This window comes from Pteropus medius, unplaced genomic scaffold, assembly GCF_902729225.1.
Source record: "Pteropus medius unplaced genomic scaffold, Ma_sr-lr_union100, whole genome shotgun sequence".
NCBI classification, from domain to species: Eukaryota; Metazoa; Chordata; class Mammalia; order Chiroptera; family Pteropodidae; genus Pteropus; species Pteropus medius.
This window is the reverse complement of record NW_024351544.1, coordinates 34,932-47,950: the sequence shown is the minus strand read 5'-3', so window position 1 is coordinate 47,950 and position 13,019 is coordinate 34,932.

The following is a 13,019-nucleotide window of genomic DNA, read 5'->3' as shown; positions in this document are numbered from 1 at the left end:
TTTGTCATATATGGCCTTTATCATGTTGAGGTGCTTTCTTTCTATATTCGTTTTATCGAATGTTTTACTAATAAATGGATGTTGCACCTTGTCAAATGATTTTGCTATATCTATTAATATGATTGTTTGATTTTTATCTTTTATTTTGTTAATGTGGTAATCACATTGATCAGTTTGCATATGTTGAACCATCCTTGTACCCCTGTAATGAACCACATTTGATCATGACGTATTATCTTTTTAACTTTTTTTTTGTATTTGATTTACTGGTATTTTGTTTAGGATTTTTGCTTCTGTATTCATCAGACATATTGTTCTGTAGTTTTCTTTTTTTGTGTTATCCTTGGCAGGTTTTTGTTTCAGGGTAGTGTTGGCCTCATAAAATGAGTTAGGAAATAGCTTCCTTGATTTTTTTTGGAAGAGTGTGAGAAGAACAGGCATTAAGTCTTCTCTGAATGTTTGATAGAATTCACTAGCGAAACCATCTGGTCCTGGACTTCTACTTTTTGAGAAGTTTTTGATGATTGTTTCATTTTCCTTACTGTTGGTTGGTCTATTTAAATTTTCCAGTTCATCGTGATTCAGTATAAGAAGGTTATACATTTCTAAGAACTTGTGCATTTCTTCTATTAAATTTGGTGGTTATTAAATTTGGTGACTTATGGTCTTTCATAATATTCTTGTATCCTTTGTATTTCTGTGGTGTCTGTCTTAACTTCTCTTTTGTTTCTGATTTTGTGTCTTTTCTTTTTTCCTTAGTCTAGCCAGAGGTTTGTCAATTTCATTAATCTTTTCAAAGAACCATCTCTTTCTTGCATTAATTTTTTCTACTGTCTTGTTTTCTATTTCATTTAATTCTGTTCTAATGTTTATTATTTCTTTCCTTCTGCTGACTTTGGGCTTCATGTGTTCTTTATCTAGTTCTTAAAGATGTAATGTTAGGTTGTTTATTTGAGATTTTTCTTTTTTCTTGAGATAGGCCTATAATAATATAAATTTTCCTTTTATTACCTCTTTTGCTGCATCTCAAAAGTTTTGATATGTCATATTGTCATTCTTTTTTGTCTCTGTGCATTTTTTTTTTTTTTTTTTTTGCCTACTGCACCCACTCCTGGGTGGTCTCCCATCTAAGTATTAACCAGGCTCAACCCTGCTTAGCTTCGAAGATCAGGTGAGATCACGTTCTTTGATCCAGTCAGTCAGTGGTAGCATGTTGTTTAATCTCTACGTATTTGTGATTTTTCTTGCTTCTTTTTTGCAGTTGATTTTCAATTTCAAAGCATTGTGGTTCAGAGAATATGCTTAGTATGATTTCAATCTTCTTTTATTTCTTGAGGTTTGTTTTGTGTCCCAACCTATGGTCTATCCTTGAGAATGTTCCATGTGCACTAAAGAAAAATGTATAATCTGGCGTTCTAGGATGAAAGGCTTTGTAAATGTCAATTATGTTCATTTGGTCTAATATGTCATTTAAGGTCGTTATTTCCTTATTGATTTTCTATTTGGATGATCTATCAATAACTATCAATGGGGTGTTTAGGTCCCCTACTATAATTGTGTTTTTGTCACTTTCTCTCTTTAGTTCTACTAGAAGTTGCTTTATGTATTTTGGCATTCCCTGATCAGGTGCATATATATTGATGTGTTATGTCTTCTAGATGCATTGTCCAATATAAAATATCCATCTTTATAAAATATCCATCTTTGTCTTTTGTTACCTTTTTTATCTTAAAATCTGTTTTGTCATATCTAACTATGGCTATGCCCACTTTTCTCTGGATGCCATTTGCTTGGAGTATCATTTTCCATCTCTTCACTTTGAATCTATATTTGTCCTAGCAGCAGAGATGTGTGTCTGAAGGCAGCATATGGTTGGGTTTTGTTTTTTGATCCAATCTGTTACTCTGTGACTTTTTATTGGCGAGTTCAATCCGCTTACATTTAAGATGAGTATTGATGTATGTGAATTTCCTATAACCAGTTTATCATTTGTTTACTGGTAGCTGTGTATCGCCATTGTTTCTTTTCCCTTGTATTTCTATCTGTTATTGTAGTTTTATGGTATTCTATAATTTTTTTCCTTTGTTTCCTCTTTTCGTATGCTATGTGTCTTGGTTCTGGATTTTTTACCACTAGGATTATGCAAAAGAAAGTTTCATATGTACAGTAGTCCTTTTTCTTTCGAATGCATCTTATTTCCATTTTCCTTTGCAAATTCAGAAATTTACCCCTTCCCTTTTTATGTTATTCTTATCACAAATGATCTCTATTTATGCTGTAAGTTTATTTCCGAGCAATAACTATCGTCTTCTCTTTTTTTAATGTTTTTACCTTCTTTAACCTTTAGGTTATATTTAAGTGTACAGTGCCTTATTGTAAATGAGGGTTGCAATTTCCTACTTCTGTCTGTATATTAGTCATCTTACTCATAGTTTTGTATCTTTTTTTTCTTTTTGTTTCAGGTGGAATAACTTCCTTCAGTATGTGTATCTTGTGGTGGTAAATTCTCTCAGCTTCTATATGTCTGGAAAAGTCTTTATTTCTCCTTTATATCTAAAAGATAACTTTGCTGGATGTGTTATTCTTGGCTGGTAACTCCTCTATCTCAATCGTTTGAATATTTTATTTCACCGTCTCCTAGCTTGTCAGATTTCTGTTGAAAAATCCGACGATAATCTATCTTCTTTATAGGTTAGGTTACCATCTTCTTTTTCCTGGGTGCCTTGAGAATTTTTTATTTGTTGTTAATTTTTGACAGTTTTAATGTGTGTCTTGAAGAAGGCCCTTTTTGATTGAGATAATAAGTGTTCTGTTTGCTTCTTAGATTAGAAGATGCAGCTCTTTTCATAGGTTTGGGAAGTTCTCATCGACTATTGTTTGAATAGGCTCTCTGTTCCCTGCTCCCTCTCTTCTCCTTCTGGCATACTCATTATTCTTATATTGCTCTTTCTAATGGTGTCAGACTTTCCAGGGTTCTTTTTTTTTTCCACTCTCAAATGTCTCTTTACTTCCATTTGTGTCACTTCTATGTTTCTGTCTTCAATATCACTAATTCTTTCCTCCATCTGGTCAGCTCTATTTCCTGAGTTCGCTATTTCATACTTCATCTCTTTTATTGAGTTCTTCAGTCCCAGAATTTCTATTTGGTTCTTTTTTAAGGTTTCAATCTTTTTGGTAAAGTACGCTTTTTGTTTGTTGATTTTATTTTGAGTTCATTAAACCACCTGAATTTTCTTTTATCTTGTTGAGCTTTTCAGAGCTGTAATCTTAAATTCTCTGTCATTTAAATCATATAGTTCCACATATTTAAGTTTATTTTCTGGAGTTTTTTCATTGTCTTTCTGAGCTGCCTTGTCATCTTGGTTATTTATGGTATTCGATGGATTATTTCTCTGCCTAGGTATTTATGGAAATCTGCTTTTTTTATTTTAAAAAGTGACAGCTCTCTATTTAGGTTGATAAAAAGAAGTCTTTCATTTTCCAGTAGGTGGAGCTGAAGTGCAAGTTTTTTTATTTCTCTCTTGTACTTGTCTGACTTTGATCTCTTCAAAATGTGGAAAATGTCCTATATTCCCTGAAAAGATGGACATCTCTTCTGTGACCAGGTTGCCTCAGTCTCAGGGCATCTCCCCCATGGAGAAAAGTATTGAGTGATGGGGTTCCAAGCCTGTGAAATCCCAGGGCTGCCCCCCAGCAACCAGACTCTGCCGCCTTGCTGCACTGTCTGGGTGTCCCAGGTGCTCTGGATGGTGGGGGTGGGGTGGGCTGGGAGAAGCTGGTTCTTGCCTTTGTGGCATTGATCTCCTCCCAGTAACGAGCAACTGCCAGATCTCAGTTATGTTGCCTGTCACTGAGCTTAGACATAGCTAATCAGAAAGAAATTTCAGGAAGATGCTCCTGCCTCTCCAGTTCTCAGGGTTGCAGATAGTGTGCTCTTTAACCTGACACTCACTGCTACAGCTTTTGGGGCCAGCTGCTAGCTCCAGGAGGATGAGGGATGGTGGCCAGGCTCTGTGGCTTTGTGGCTTTGTTTTTCTGCCTGGCAACGGTGGCTGCCAGACCACAGCTGTTGCACCTCTGCCTGGGTCACTGGGTTCAGCTGTCTATACTGACTACTCAGGCAAGAATACTCTCTCTACCTTTCTGCTCCTCAGGGCTGCAGAGACTGCATGCTGCAAACTGATTCCTCTCCTCTCCTGAGAGACCCACAGTGAGCTCTGGGCTGTGTTTGCGACACCCATCTCTGCTCTTCTCCCTTCTTTCCTCCCCTGTTTGCCTGAATTCACACACCTTCAGATGTTTCAATGTGTGAATCTCTCAGATATGTTTGTGTGTTGAGAAGAGAATCTTTGATTGAATTATAGCTGTCCAATGTGTAACTTTAAGGGGTGATATCAGGGGCACCCTTTATGCTGCCATGCCTCTGATGTAACTCTGATTATTTTTAAACAAAGAAACATCATTTTGATTTCTCCATTAATTCCCTTATAAATCCATCCAATCAACACTTACTAGACACCTACTATGTTCAAAATACTAGTAAATTGCTGGGAAAACAAAAATCAATGAACCCCTGGCCCTGATCTGGAAAAAATGTTCATTAGCCAATTCCTGGACAGAAAGATGTGTCTGTTCAACAGGTATTTTGTCCTACTGTTCTAAGCAAAGTTATTTATTTAACTTTCTTGTAAAGTTATTTATTTAACTTTCTTGTATAGCTTTCCAGTTCTGTCCAAACCTGGGTTTCCAAAATTCACATGAATTTTCATAGTTCTAAATTTCTATAATTCCCCCAAATGTAACTGTTTTGTAAAAAAAAATGAAACATAGAAGCACTGGGAAAAATAATAAGTCACATCTTTGAAACACAGAATAGCAAGCAGTAGGGGAAATGGCCTTTTTAATGCCAATTTTATTATCTCAGATATATCTTAAATAAGTAGATGTGAAAAGTAGGGAGTAAATTGGCTTTCTAGAAACAGATGTTCCTCTTATTTGGGCACTAATGTTTGATAACTACTTTCTAATATGCCAAACAATGTCATCTAATTTCTTTCTGAAGCTAATGCTTCTTAATGATTATGTGCCAGGCACCAACGAGTCATAGATAAATATGACCCTATTCCTATCCTCAAAGAACGTTGATTATCACTAACTCTTAAGTGAGTGCTAGGGTTCTTGTGGCTTCCTCAGAGTTGGTACTGGCTACTATTAAAAAAAAAGTATCCCACCAGATGACATTTTTGAAATGGTAATATATCTCTACCTTAAGCCAAAGACCAAAATAACTGAATTTACAGAATCTGGGAATAATTACAAGCAGGCTGGTAAGGGCATCACACAGCAGGCTCCAATTGAGTCCATAGAAACTGTGCAGTCTACTTCTTAATTTGGAAACCAAACACAGATCAAAAATACTTAACTCAAAGACAGAAACACTTATGAGAGCTTATAAAGGAAAATGATGAACAGAATGTGGCTTTGAGGGTAATGAAAAGGCCTGAGAAATGATGGGACACACTAAAGATATCAGGACACTCATACCTGACTAGTCTAACACATCTCCCCTATGAAGCCTTGAGAACGGAGCAGAATCACACAATTCCATCAACACTGTGTGCTTAATATTTAATAAGTTTTCTATCATCCTCAAATGATCTTTGTCAGAGAGCCCTGTGGTATAAGACGTAATAGAAAAGAGCATTGGTAGCACACTGTCTAACCTGAACACTTAGATCAGTTACCTTACCTCCTTGGTCCTCAGTTTCCTAACCTATGAAATGGGGATAATTTAGTTGTTTGGATTGAGTGATGTAGTGAGTGGTGAGCACCCAGACGATGTATGTAGAGCACATCATCTGGATCAATGAATGCTGGCTTCCTTGGAAAAAGGTTTTAGCAGATTCCCATAACACATGCCCAAGGGTGTATTTGTAATGATAGTAGTTATACTTAGAGCAGCCAGGATATTTTGTCCAACAGTGAGTAAAGAACAGGTTTGTAAAGTGCAGTAAAGATTGGAATATAAGCTAGGTGCGATAGGCAAAGGTTTAGCAAAAAGAACAGCATTGTATCGAACTCATGTCTCCTGACAGAGGACTCTGTGTTTCCTTGGAAGAAGGGAAACCACACAAAACAAGCAGGCATTCAAATTATTTAAAAAACACAAACTGAGTGCCTACATTGGCCTATACTGAGTGGCATTCTGTTAACAAATGGGAAAAGAGAAGGAGATACAGTCAATAGAAGATATAAGTCAATCAAAGGTGCCACAGGACAACAGATGGAGCACAGAATATATTGACCGAAAGAGTATATCTCCTCTTTCTCCTGAGACCCCCACCAAAATGAATGTCATACCCTCCCAGGAGAGACGTTAGGAAATAGTCACTTTGAGTGATGGGAAGAGGAACTGACTGCATAACTGCAAACAAGTTTGGGCTACGTAGCCTTCCACTTCTGGAAGCTTACAATCTCAAATTCCTGGCAAATGAATGGTATAATATGCTATAGAACTCTGAAGGTGGGAGTTTGCTTTTAGCTGAACATATGTCATCTCATTGTAAGAACAGTTTAACAGATACATGTTGTCATGGGCTTAATCTAAAAAATCAGTTTGAAATATAAGTTGAGTTAAAAAATGTATATATAATGGGTAATATTATATCAAATACTGGGTTCTGAATGTAATACAATTCTAAACCACTGAGATACAATAAAGAAACTGCTAGTCTTTTAAAGCTAACAAAGAAATGTTAAATAATCAACAAATCATACCACCTGCCAATGAAATAAATTGCTTTTGAAATGCTGCTGAAATGGGTAAAAAGAATAAGTGAGATTTTATTGTAAGTTCACAGCTCAGTTTGTTCCCTGCAACGTGAACTTTGAGCCATAACTATGTGTTCTTGTTAGTTACCAACTGTGGCTTTACTCCAACCAGGTTTTTGTGCTGGAGAGGACAACTGTAGTTATCACCACAAATTAAAATCAGCTATACAAAAGGAACTAGAAACTAAAGTACCCTTTTCATAAAAGATAAGGAGGAAAAAGGGTGGTGAGTGGTAGAGAGTAGGTTGCCACCTTCCATAGGAAAATCATTCTGAACAAGAACTGAGAAGAAAATAAATGTAATGATCATGCCAAATGCAGGCTTTTTAAGAGAAACTTTGGGGTGTCTCGTGGAAGGTGTTTGTTTTAATGCTGTAGACATTCTTGTAAAAATGTAGGCGTTTCTAGACTCTAGACTTCCAATATTCCTTTTATTAAGGCTTTTCAATATATGAATTGACTTTCTTCGCGCGGGCTTCTAATGTGCTTCCTTTGATTTACCTACACATCAACCAGGCGAGTAAACTAGTTTAGGCTCCCAGGGGGATGTCCTTGGACATGGGAGAACATATATGTTACATTATGACAGTCGGCTGCCCACATCCTAGTATGCCTATTGCCCTTGTATTCACACTGCTTCCAAAACGCAAACAGCATCCCATTTTGGGAATTTCAATGCTTCCTCAACTTATGTATCTACTCACCTGACTGGGGTCCTCCATACTAACTTAGCCACATTGGTGAAAACAGGCATTTCTTCTGGTATCTGCCAAGTGTAACGAGAAACAGCTGGGCTCTTCTATCTCTACCCCCAGTAGGTCTACTTAATTCATTCAGGGTGCACCTGGGCTCCAGGAGTTTTCAAACTGATGGTCTGATGAAATGAAGCAGTACAAATAGTAATCCACAAAACATTTTACAGTTGAAAAAGACCTCAATGTCCAGATGAACTAAGTTCTTAAAAACCCAAAGAAATTCAATTACCACATTTTGCATAAGAAAGCCTCGGTCTAAAAGAAAAAAGTAAGGTGACAAAACTGTTATGAGTAAACTACACACAGTGCTTAGGTAGCTGCCGTAACCTAGCAGTCATGTGTCTGTCTGTCTATCTATTGAGAGAGAAAGGGAGAAATTTTACATAGAGTAAAATGTACAGACATTAACTACTTTATTAGTTTGATGAGTTTTAATCCATGTAAACACACTCGTAACCTACACTCCTATCAGGATGTGAAATAGTTCTATCATCTTAGAAAGTTCCCTTGTGCCCCTTTCAACTCTCACTTCACATGTTTATATATCTGATTTCTATCAATATAAGTTGTGGTTTCTTTTCTGTTCCAGCATTTCACGTAAATGGAAGAGTATACTGTATTGCCTTTTGTGTGTGGCTTCTTTCACTCACATACTGTTTTCAAGGTCCATCTACATGGTTGAAATGATCAGTCATTTCTTCCTTTTCATTTCTGTGTTGTATGCTATTGTATAAATGCACCACAATTTACTGATTCATTTACTTGATAATGGACATTTGGGTTGCTTCCAGTCTGGGGCAATAAACATTTGTGTGCAAGTCTTTTTTATATATGCATGTTTTCACTTCTCTTCAGTGTAATTACTAGAACTAAAGGTACTAGTAGGAATTACTAGAACTAAAGGTTCAGTGGAATTACTAGAACTAAAGTACATGTTTTACTTTATAAGAAAATGGAAGACTATTTTCTAAGGGGTTGCACCATTTTACACCCTCACTCCACATCCTGATCAATATTTGGTGTCATCAGTCTTTTTAATTATATCATACAAATGATGTATAATGGTATTACATCATAGTTCTAATTTACACTTCTCTGTTATTAATAATATTGAGCATTTTTCATGTGCTTATTGGTCATTCAAAAACCTTCCTTTATGAACTCTCTATTCAAGCCTTTTGCTCAATTATAAATTGGGTTGCCTCTTTATTATTGAATTGCAGAAGTTCTTTATATATTCTAGATATAAGTCCTTTGTCAGATACATGTATTATGATTTTTTTCTGCTAGTCTGTGAATTTTCTATTCATTTTCTTAATAATGATCTTAAAAGATCTGATCTTTAATGATCAGAAGTGTTTAATTTGATGAAGTCCAATTTTTCATTACTTTTTTCTTTTATGGCTTAGTGCTCTCTGGGTTCACTAGAGAAATCTTATGTTTGTAGCACAGCTCTTCTTTTTAAAGATTATTTTGGCTATTCTACATTCTAAGTAAATTTTAGAAACAACTTATCAATTTCTACACACACACACACATACACACACACACAAAGGCCTACTGGGATTTGACAGGAATCTTGTTGAAGGTATAGATTAATTTGGTTGAGTACCACTATCTTAGCAATATTGAGTCTTTCAATTCATGATTATGGTATATCTCTTCATTTATTCAGATATTCATTCATTTCTCTCAGCAATGTTTTTGTAGTTCTCAGTATACAAATTTTACACATCCTTTGTTAAATTTAATCTTATGTGTTTTGTGGTTTTACATGCTATTCTAAATAATATTGAAGCTCATTTCACAGAAAACCATTATCAATATACAGAAATACAATTATTTTTTATATATTGACTTAAAATCCTACAACCTTACTGAACTCACTTATTAGTTCTAGTGATTTTATGTAGATTCTCTAAGATCATCTATGTATATAACATGTTGTCTATAAACAAAGAAACTTTTTTCATCCTTTTCATTCTATATGTCTTTATTTGTTTTACTTTATTACTCCGGCTAGAACTTCTGATACAATGATAAATAGAAAAAGTGAGAGTAGACATCTTTGCTTTGTTTCCAATCTTAGGAGGAATTTTTTCCTATTTCACCATTAAATATGATATTAGCTATATATTTCTCATAGATGCCCTTCATCAGACTGAGAAAGTTTCTTCTATTCTAGTTTGCTGAGAGTTTTTTTTTAAATAAATGAGTGTTAAATTTTGACAAATATTTTTTTCTCTATTGAGATTGTATGTATGAATTTTGTTCTTTTCTTTAACGTGGTAAGTTATGTTAATGGATTTTCAAATTTTGAACCAATCTTATATTTATGAAATAAACATCAGTTGGTCAAGATATAGTATTCATTTTATACGTCACTGAATTTAGTTTGCTAATAATAATTTGATGACTTGAACATGTATATTCTTCAGGGAGGCTGGTTTGTAGTTTTCTTTTTTTAATTTTTATAAGAGTTTATTTGAGCCAAACTAATAACATATGCTGGGGAGGAAGATCTCAAATGCTCCAGAGAATAACAGTTTTTGCAGCTTCTTTTATGTATATGAAATTAGGAAGGGGATGCAAGGAAGATTGGAGAAAGCAAGGCAGGGATTGAATTACAGGATATTTAACAAGATTTTGTGACCTCATAAGGGTTAACACCCCCTTTGAGGTGTATTACTTCTGGTATTTCAAAGATGTGTTAACCTAAGTGTGCAAGAATAATGGACAGGGCTGGCTTAAAACAAAGACAAGCTTTTTAGTGAAAAGTTATATGCCTGGGATGTGACTACCCATCATAACCTGCCCGGTTAGGAATTTATGACCAGATCACCTTGTGAGGTTACTTTCCATAGAACCCATTATTTTTTTGTCCACAGTTCCCTCTTTTGGTCATAAATCAATCCAAAGAATGCATTGATGACCAACTTTTTAGTCAGATATTGTGGTCTCACAGCATTAGGAAGGCTCGTGCCTACAAAGTCTCAGTATCGACGTTGTCTTGTTGACTACTGGGAATGGGGCAATTCCATAACCACGGAATCTGAGTTGAGGATGAATCTTTCCTCAGTAAGGAAGGGCAGGTAAATGAAAGACAAGCATTAATGGCTTTCATAGTGAAAAACATACGCTGGATCATTTCTGTCTTGTGAACAGTCATGATTCAAGTTTTGCCTTTAGTCTCATTCCTGTATTTTGCATCTAATATAACATTTAGATAAGCTAGTAAAAGGGTTTTAACAGTTATCTTACACATGTGATCGTAAACAGATGGAATATAGAACCCCCCCTCCAAAAAAATTAAACTATTATCATGACTAATATCATTAGCAAACACATAAAAACAATCAAACAAAATGGATTCTGAGTTCAATCATCAGCCCTTAGGTATACAGGCCTTGTTGATGTCTTGGGATAGCTGTCTACCTCAGACATCAGCAGGTTCTCATCCTAGAGGAGTCTTTGATGCTTGTAGGCAGAGGTGAATGTCAGAGATGAGAGTAGATATCCATTTGTGGTTAGACATCTGATAAGATCCCTTCCAATAAGATTAGAGAGTGTATTTTATTTGATGTCATTTCCAAAACACAATATCTAAAGTCTTTGTCTCCTGGGAATTCACAGTGAAAAGAAACGTTTACCAACTTGGCATTTTCTTGAAGCGATTCAATCAAACTTTAGCAATAGTGTAAGATGTCTTCTTTCAATAATATCAGCTCTTAAGTTCCTTCATCTAAGGCCAGCTTAAATGCATTGTGATTCATAAAGAAATGCAAAAAAACAAAAACAAAAAATCGAGAGCCAGGGAGCGGAGAAGAACCAAGCTGTCATCTGGGGTTTCCCATAGCCCTAAATATTTGTTTCATTTGCAACCACTGTTTACCCATACACTATACCCTACAAGTTTTCCTCACTTATTTTGCTATTCTTCCCATGCAATTTCAAATCCTTTGAGGTATTCCAGGAGCCACTCTGAAACACAGCAAAATTATTTCTACATATATTGAGATTTTAATAAACTTCAATGTTTAATGAAAACTAAGAAGTAATCAATTATCATTCTTTAGTTTGGACATTTTATAACCTCTACAAACATTTTTCACAGACATAAAAGCCAGTTATTAACATGGACTTATTTTTGTAAAACCCAGGTGAAATAAAGACATATCTGTTTTACCTAAAGCAACAAATGTAGGCTAGCTTTTATTTACTAAGGATTAATCTTAGATCACATAAACTTGAAAAGCATTTGAGTTCATTTCTACATTTCTGAGAATTTTAGAATATCCAATTCTTATAAGCACTTACCTTTACATTAATTTTAACAATACCATCCAGTGGTAGAAAATTACTTCACATTTACAACATACATAAATATAAACATACATACAGAGAGACACAGAGAACTTTTAGCCATGAGAAAATCTCGTTTCTTTATAAAAGAACAGTTGGATCCAAAATTTGCCCTGGAGTCATTTACAATTTATCTGTCCTTGACAAATCAAGTTCCAAATGACCTTCCTCCTTTCCAAATAAGGACAGTCATTTTTTATACCTCAAAAAATTGGATTGACACTTAATGACATCATAGGTTGATCTATTTATCTAAATCCTCTTTCTGAAGCTTCAAGAGATCAACGAATGTTTGTTTTCCATTCATTTGACCTAATTTTATAGCCAGCTTTTCCTAATTATGCATGCAAAAATTTACAAGTATCACAGAATACTCATTTAGCCATCTTGGTATTAATAGGAAGCTGACACTTTGTGGGACTTGTCAGCCTCCAAAGCATGGTTTCCCGTGTTAATTTTGAGATCTGTAGAGTCTGAACAAATTTCTAGGAAAAATCAGCCCTTATGTGCATGTGTCTCTCGATGAGCCAAAACCCATGGATATCACTGTAGGGCTGCTTTATGCCCCTAGAAGAAATTTTTCTCAAGGCAATCCCACAAAAATCTTTAGTCACCTAAGAATACCCCTTCAAGGGCCAGCAAGAGCTTACCGGATGCTACCAGAATGCAACACTTTCCAAGGCACAGGCCCCTCTCTCGGAACTCTCTCTTGGGGATGAACTCATTCCAGGGTGCCCTGCCCTTCTTCCCAGACTCCTGTTGGCTTCTCCAAGATTGGTTGACCTCCCGCACTGGAAGACTCCTAGTATCCATCTCCACCACTTTGGATTCAGAGATCTGAACAACTATCATCACCCCACTGGCTATTTGGGTTGAGGAATCAAGTGTTCTTTCTCTGTAAGAGTTAAAGAGAGTTCAGTCTCTCATTTACGCACCAAAGATTTTGTTCAGACTCTGAGTAAGCAATCCAATTAAAAAGCCGAAATTAAAAGCAGCAACCCATTTTTACCCCTGGGTTATCTCAACCCTTAACCACCTCCAGGATTTGCTAAGAACAACTCAAAGTCATGG